The sequence below is a fragment of the Nestor notabilis genome, unplaced genomic scaffold (genome assembly GCF_000696875.1).
Source record: "Nestor notabilis isolate BGI_N333 unplaced genomic scaffold, ASM69687v1 scaffold21505, whole genome shotgun sequence".
Lineage (NCBI taxonomy): Eukaryota > Metazoa > Chordata > Aves > Psittaciformes > Psittacidae > Nestor > Nestor notabilis.
In genome coordinates this window covers 33,645-41,711 of record NW_009930084.1, presented here as the reverse complement: position 1 = coordinate 41,711, position 8,067 = coordinate 33,645, and positions in this window count along the sequence as shown.

Sequence of the window (8,067 nt, the reverse complement as noted above, 5' to 3'; positions counted from 1 at the left end):
GGTGTTTCCTCTGACCCCCCTGCTTCCCCAGCCTCTCCTCCAAAAAGCCTCTCTCCCATTCATATACATTTTTAAAGAAAATACACAATCAATAGTCTCTCAGGCTTGGAATTTCATTAAGGGTTTCATTGCACTCGCTATCGATTGCCAGCAGGGCTGGGAGCCGCACAACGTGGGTCTGGCAGGCACGGATGATGCCCTGCCTGTGCCATGGGACCATCCGGAACATCCTCCATGGGACAGGGCAGCAATGCCACGGACAACCCTGGGGTTCCTGCCAGCAGCATCAGTGGGCAGAGGATCTGGCTGGGTCACCCGAGGGGCTGGAGGTGCCACTTTCAGGAAATTCCCAGATTTTACTAAACATGACTGGAGAGCAAAACGTGCCGGGAGCCCAGGGAAGGGCTGGGATGCTGGGATTTCTCCCTCCCATCAACCAGGATAAATGCTTTGCAATTGTAAAGGCTTTGGTACATAACAGGCTTTCTTCTGCTTTCCCTTTGTGGGTTGTTGCTTGCTTCAGGATGTGTAAAACAAAGTTGGAAAGGCTGGCCTTGCTTCTGATGAAACACTGGGTAACCTTGCAAGGCTGCTGTTAAAAACCAAAGCAAGCTCCAAGTGTGGAAGTGCACAGTTTGCATCACTGCTGGTCAGTCACTTGAAAAATCAAGTGAAAAATCCCAACCTTCAAAAGGAGTTGAGGGCTAATTTTAGGTCTGTGCCTTGCCCAAAGAGATCTACTATAATTGCTGGGGTGAAAGTTTAACTTCTCCCCTGACTTTTCTCAGCAATCCCCAAGGAACCGTGTTCTGCTGCACAAAGAGCATCCCCGGTCCAGCTCCCAAAACTGTCTTTTGAAGGCTTTATTTTTAAACCAGAGCCACAGGCTGCCTTCAATGGGACATAAATCCTTCACGGGTCCCAGTCTGCAGCCAGCGGGAGCTCCTGTGGATGGGCATGAGCTTCGGCTCAGATCCTTGTCCCCAATTTCTGGCCTCACTTGCCACTGCCCCATCACCACGAATGCTGAGCAGAGTGACCCCACTTCCCCCCATGGACACCACCATTCCCATTCGTCACTTAAACCCTTTTAATAGGAACCACGGACGTGAGCAAAGCAGAACATCTGGCTTATAGGAACACAGCCTTTCTGCCATGCTAAATGATTTAAAACTGGTGGGGAATAGACCTAATATGTGCTCTCTTTTGCCAATTCTCATTACGCAGGGAATCCCTCGGAGCTATGAGCTGCCTCCACAAGCCAATCGCCGGAAGGAGTCAAGAGCAGGCACGCTGGGGAGGGCTGTTGGCAGCCGCCCGGCTGGAGCGTGACGTGCCCTTGAAATCCTGTGCCCGGAGGCATCCGACAGCATCCGAGCGGTGCCAGCTCCGGCAGCATCCCGGGGCAGGCACGGGGTTATCCGGGGAGCGGGAACCGGAATGATTTGTTCCTGCAAAACCCTCATGCTGTGGGTTTGCAAAGCCACAAAAGCACGATGGGGATTGAGGAGCGCGTTAGGGGTGGGGGGGAAAGCAGAGTGGGAGGTGAAGTGTTTTGTCCTGCATCCCAGGAAAACCCTGGAAAGGAAGGTAGGAGACTTCACTGCATGGGGCAGCCGAGCCATGAAACCGCTGTGTGGTGCAGGCGCAGCAGAAAGCTGGGTGCGTATGTGAGCTGTCAGCCAGGCAGACAGGCCCCAGGCATCTCCCGGCTTGTCACAGCTGCAAATTGTCCAGGAACAGCCTCTAATGAGACGTAAGGGAAGGATTTACTGAAGGAAAATGTCACAGGGAGGAAAAGGGAAAAAAGAAGAAACCAGGAGAAACAGCAGTTCGGGTTTGTATTTATTTGCGTGGGAGAAATTGCTTTAAAATGGCCTTTGGTGCATTAGAGAAGGCAAACAGCCAGTGACAACCCAGTCACAGGGCTGGAGGAGCCTTCTCTGGGGGATCACACTGATGTGAAGACCTTGACATGCAAATTCCCTTCTCCTCCTCACCCCCTGACTCAGGACTTACCTGTAAGAGGGAGAAAAGCTCTTTCCTTTCGGCACAAAGACCGTGGCTAAGATTTCCTCTGCAACCTGAGCTGTTCCTGCACTGCCCAGGATGCCTGCACAGCCCTGACTGAGTGATGCTCTCCCAAGATGAACCTTTAAGACGAACGAGCCCAACCGCAGACCAGAACAAAGCCAGACCAGCTGAAATCCCCCGGGGAGGATGTACTAACAGGAGGATGCACAAACAGGAGGATGTATAAACAGGACCAGGCCCTGTCCTCATCTTCTGCTGGGATGATGGATGGAGTTTGGATGGAGACAGAGAGCATGGGCTGAGTGGAGGAGCCGCACAGGAGAGCAGTCAGTGAGCTCACAGCATCAACAATTCATCCTGCATCCTTCTTGTGTGCGCACAGCCTGTCCCTTGCCATGTCCTGGCTCTTCTGCCCTTCAAACATCTGCTCAGGATCATGTTCAGTGGCCTCCCAGTATCCGACCCAGCTGGGAAGGAATAGTTGGGTTAATGATTGTGGAATCTACTGATGACACTGTCAGGCAGAAAGGGGGTTCAGGGCTCAACCCTTCTGCAACCTTGATGGTCTGGGGGCTGGATTGGGAGCAAAATGGTGGTGTCCAGCTCAGCATCAGCAGACACGATTCAGTGTTGCCCTAAAGTGTTTTATTCTGCCTGATCTTGATGCCTTCAAGAAGGAGAAGTCTCTTCTGCTGCATCCTGTTGGGATGGAGCTCGTCAGGCCCCTCCAAACATCCCAGCCTGAACCCAGCAGGATGGTATTTGTGTCTCCAGGGAGTGCATCATAGAATCATAGAATGGTTTGGGTTGGAAAGGACCTTAAGATCAACTAGTTCCAAACCCCCACCATGGGCAGGGACACCTCACACTAAACCACGTCACCCAAGGCTCCATCCAGCCTGGCCTTGAACACTGCCAGGGATGGAGCATTCACCACTTCTCTGGGCACCCTGTTCTAGTGCCTCACCACCCTCACGGTAAAGCCACCCTCATGGTAAATACCTTCTGCCTTATATTTAACTTGAACTTCCCCTGTTTCAGTTTGAACCCGTTACCCCTTGTCCTACCACTCCAGTCCCTAATGAAGAGTCCAAATGGTGGAGAGATGGTTGCATTCAGAAACACAACATCTGCTACCAGGATGTGTCCCTCATGAGGGCATTGGGCACCGTGGGGGAAGCCACTGGAGCCCGGCACTGGTGCTGCTGCTGCTCTTCTTCCTCCTGCTGATGCAAACGAAAAGTGATGCTTTTTCTGTGCTAAAACTTCCCCTCCGCACGCCCTGGCAGGGCAGAGGGTGAGAGCTCACCAGGCGTGCAAGTGTTTGCAGGCAGATGCAGAGCCCTGCGTCAGGACCAGCACCCAGACACCAGTCTTTGTGTGGGGGGGACACAAGTGTGACACACCTGGGGCTGAGGAGCTGAAACTCTGCCAAAACCCCCCAAAACCCCAGTGTGATCACTCCTGCTTCCTCCTTTGCTGCTCCTGTTGCCCTGCTGGGGTGAGCAGGTCCGTGTCCCTCCCTGGGGAACAGGCACCTTCTGCTCCTTCTCATCCCAAAACACCTCCCTTCTCTGCCGGAGCGAGGTCTGAGGCTATGAGCTACTTGCAGGTTGTCTCTTCAATATCTCTTTTCTTTGTGCTGTTCTGCTCTGCTGGGGCCATGCTTGAAAGATGGTGTCAGAGACTTTATTTAGCCTGGGCAGGCACCATGTAAGAACCAGCCATGGGAGGAAGAAGCTTCAAAAAGCCTTTCCTCACCTCCTCAGTGGCTGCGCTGTGCTGCACAGGGGGGTTTCCAGGGGTGAAGCCCTCCACGCTGCATCACCCTTCAGTCACCTCCTGCAGCTGCATCTACTTGGTGGCCTCTGTCCCCAGGACAAGCTTGGGACACCCACTTCGCTGGTCCCGATCTGTAGCCAGGATGATGGAGCTGTTCATCCCAAGGACCATGGGAACACATCCTCTCCCACAGCGTCTGTCCCAGGCTGGACCCTTCCCTGCTTGCTCTCCCCAGCACCGCACAGCTGTGGGCTCCCTCAGTGCTCCTGCTTCAGGCTCCCATTTATCCCAAAAGTTCTTCTGCTCTGTGCCTGCAGCCTCCAGCCATGAGAAGCCAAACTGCTTGGGATACAGGGATACAGGCACACAGAAACGGTGGGGGTTTCACCTTTCCTGCTTCCAAATGCTCCTGCAATGACAACTTCTTGTGCCTAGAGATGGAGGGGAGACCGTGCTGCTCCTGCTGCCAAAGGGCTGATCTTTGTTGTGAGGGACCTTCTTCTCCCTGATATTTCCCACTGTGCTGGTCCATGTGGCTCATCCATTGTGGTTTCCCAGGGTTTTGCTTTTCCTACAGGCTGGAGAATGCCCTTCTGGCAACCTTGGCTTTGAAGCAGTCCCACGCTGCGGGGTCAGGCTGGCCCCTGCGTTTCTGCAGCGCAAAGCTCCGAATGCACCTTGCACATGTGTTAAAAAGCAAAAGGAAGTAAAAAGCGTTAAATATTAAAAGCAAACCCATCTGTGCCTGGACTTGGAGCAGCTCTTACGAATGTTTTCAGCTCCAAAATCCCAACCCTCCCTTAGCTCTGAAAGCCTCTTCCATCTTTTTACCAGCCTGTGGGGAGCTGGTGTGTGGTGTATGCGAGCAGCAGGGCTGGTGTGCAAAGCGCCCCCAAAGAGTTCCCGAAGTGAAGCCATATGGATCACAGCAGCACCCGGGACATTCCTAAAACCTGTGAGCCTGCAGTGTGGAGGGGAACTGAGGAAAAGCCCTGGAAAATCCCAGTTGTGTGCCAGGGTGGTCAGTGAGGGCAGCCCTGTCCCCACCCCGGGGCAGGCTGTGTCACTGCAGAGGAGGGTGACACCACACTGGGACAGGATGGGAGCTCAACGGAGATGGGCTGCAGCAGGGACAGCATCTGCAGAGCAAAATAAGTCTTTTTCAACACAGTTTGGCCTTTCCTGGCTGCTGAGGGGGGCAGCACTGGCTCCGTGCACCCGGCGAAGGGCAAAGCCTTCTGGGGACATCAGCAGGACCATTCGTGTGGATCCAGCACAGAGCCCTCTCCTGTGCTAAACACCTTCCCCAAAGTCTCCAAAACCACCAAGAGGCTATTGAAAACCCCCACTATTCCCTCAGAGCCCTTTCTGTCCCCAGGAGACCCCCACTGTGGCTGGGACCCGCAGGACCACTTCCCTGAGCATCACCTCCCAGCATCTCCAATGGGAAGGCAGCAGCGCAGGCAGGCTCAGCGTGGACCAGCACTGTGAGAAGGGGTTTCCATAGCGACGGGCATCCGAAAGGCCTCAGATCCTGGGTGTTCAGGGCAAGGATTTGGGCGGGAGCAGTGTGCTGAGGGGGTACCCCAGAGCCCCGTTCTGCAGCTGGTTTGATGCTGGGGTGCATCCCCCAGTCAGGGGGCCCCCTTATCCCTGGGACATCTCATAGAGTCACGCTCTCATCACCCCCCTCAGTGACCTGCTGTGTTTTGCAGGATGCCTGGGGAGGACCAGCCCTGCGGGGGGGTCACAGCAGAGCCACCAACACAGCCCTGCCTCCCTTGGGGCACCCAGCGGGGTGTACGGGTTCCCTCTGCCCCCACTCTGGCTATTTTTGGCAGGCCACGTGCTGCCGGTGCGGACAGTTATTCCAGGCATGGGGAGACGTCAGAGGAGGCTGTTCCAGGGCTGTGGTGCTGCCTTTAGGCCTGGCACCCCTCCTCTGCGGGTGGGAATTCCAGGCTTTGCTGCTATGGGTTGTACTGGGGAGTTTTCACCCCTGTGCTGAGCTCACAGGGGCTCTGTGCCACAGGGGCAGAGCACCAGTGCAGGGGACAAAGTGCTAATGCAATGGGGTAAAGCACCCTGCGATGGTGATGAGCACTAATGCACCAGGGGCAAAGCACCATGCCATGGGGACAGAGACCCTTGTAGTGAGGGCAAAGCTCCATCAGTGGGGACAAGGCACAGAGACAGCCTTTGCCACCCCCTTGCGGCTGTGAACTGATGAAAGGAGCGGGGCAAAATGGATTGGAAGGAAGGAAAAGGGTGTTATTTCTACCAGCTTGGGTTGGACCTGCCTCCGTCTGACACCCAAACCGTGACCACAGTTGGGCCATGACTGTGCTGTGCACCCATGGCTCTGCCTGGCTCCGGTGCTAGCCCTGGGCTGGAAACTCCCCCTGTGGCCAGGGGAGCCAAAGGGAGAAGTGCCTTTCACCGCTGCATGGGCAGCACGTGCCCCTGCATCCCTCCATCCCCTTGTCCTAATTCCAGCACTCTCTCTCACCCCTTCAGCTCTCCAGGCCATGCCAAAGCACAAGCTCCAGCTCAGCCAGCACCTCAACACAAGCTGGCAGCTCACGCTCGGCAAGGGCCATTCCCAGAGGAACAGCCGGGCTGAGCACAGCTCGCTGGCTGCCCGAGCTCTTTGTCTTCCAGGGGAAACAGCCATCAGGGATGGGGAAAAGAACCCGGCTGCCCTGAGACACCACGGAACCACCAGCCAGGGTTTTCCCACTTAAAACCCCTTTCCCACCCGGCACTAGTGGACACTGCTGCGCCCCAGGGAGCGGGGACCTGCCGGCTGGGCTGGCCAGGAGCCATTCCCAGTGTGACTTGGGGATCGATAGCTGGGGCATCATTCAGGGAAACACAGCGATTTCCATCCTTTCTTTTATCTCCCATTGCAATGCCAGTGCTGGGGACAGACCCTCACACCAGCATGTTGCAGCTCACAGGCATCTGTCCTGCGCTGGTTGACATGAAAAATACCATAACTAAGGAATGAAAGAATACAAGAATAAAATAAAATAAGGAATAAAATAATGATAAAGGGTGTTTTGGAGGTGCAACCTTTCTGTGCCCAGCCTGGCTTTGCAAACTGTCACACTGCCAAAGCAAAGCCTTGAGGTGGGCACTGCCCTGGCATCCCCACTCTGGGGCATCCTTGGGATGCAGCCTTGCAGGGGAGGGCTTTATAAGCCCCAGTGAGGCTGTGGGTATAATGGGGGCAGTGGGATGCCTAAACCTCTTCATACCATTCCCCCTGAAGGCAGGGTTGGAAAATGAAGAGCTGGGGTTTAGCTGAGCCCCCCAGCACAGGCTGATGTCCCTGCAGGGAGCAGGGACTCCTGCGGAGGGTCCTTGCCTAGGGCCCCTTCAGCATCCCCATTCCCGGCGCCTTCCCGGTGCTCACCAGGGCAGCGCAGCATTTCCACCTCATCCGCCTGGGCTACGTTTTCCTGCCTTCAGGAGAACAGACTTTCTTTTTATGGAGGGAGGGGGGGGCGAAGTAAATATTTTCCCACTTCCTCTCCGAGCTGGAAAAGCCTGCGAGGCCCATCTCCAGGGAGACTCTGTAAATAAGGCAGAGGGGGAAGGACGGGGGGGCCGCTCCATATGCTGCACCAGCTTTCGGCCCCGGCTTGCCATCAGATGTCTAACACAACAGGAAGCAATAAAACAGTTATTACCAGCCGGCACCTTCCAGCACGGCCGCGCGGAGGAGCCTGCCTCCGCTGTCACCCTGCACCCAGCCTAATAACAGGGCTCCCCTAATAACGAGGTGTTCGGGGCTCCCATGTTATTAGAGCTCGCAGCAGAGATGCCCAGCTCTGCTCAGCAGGGCATGGTGCCACTGCTGTGATTCCAGCATGGAGATAACCCTGCTGTGATTCCCATGTCTTTCCACTGGCTGCTGTCACTTCTGGGTGTCCCAGCCAGGGATGGCCACATGGGAAGAGCACCACGGCCAATGCACGCTGGCCAAGGGAGTTCCCTGCATTCAAACCCTGCTGTCGGTTTTCAAGCAATCCATCTAAACCCAGCAGCCGTGGCTGCTCCGTCTATTAGGAAAGAAATGAGAGGGATGATGGTGCATAGATCACGAAGCCGCGGCGTTCACCCTGCACCATGCATCCTTGGCCAATAATTCCTGCCGTGTGGCTGTAACTCCCGGCTGAACCAGAGCATGGCTTTGAGACAGACATTCAGCCTTGATTTAAAAGCATCAAGTGATGGAGCTCCACC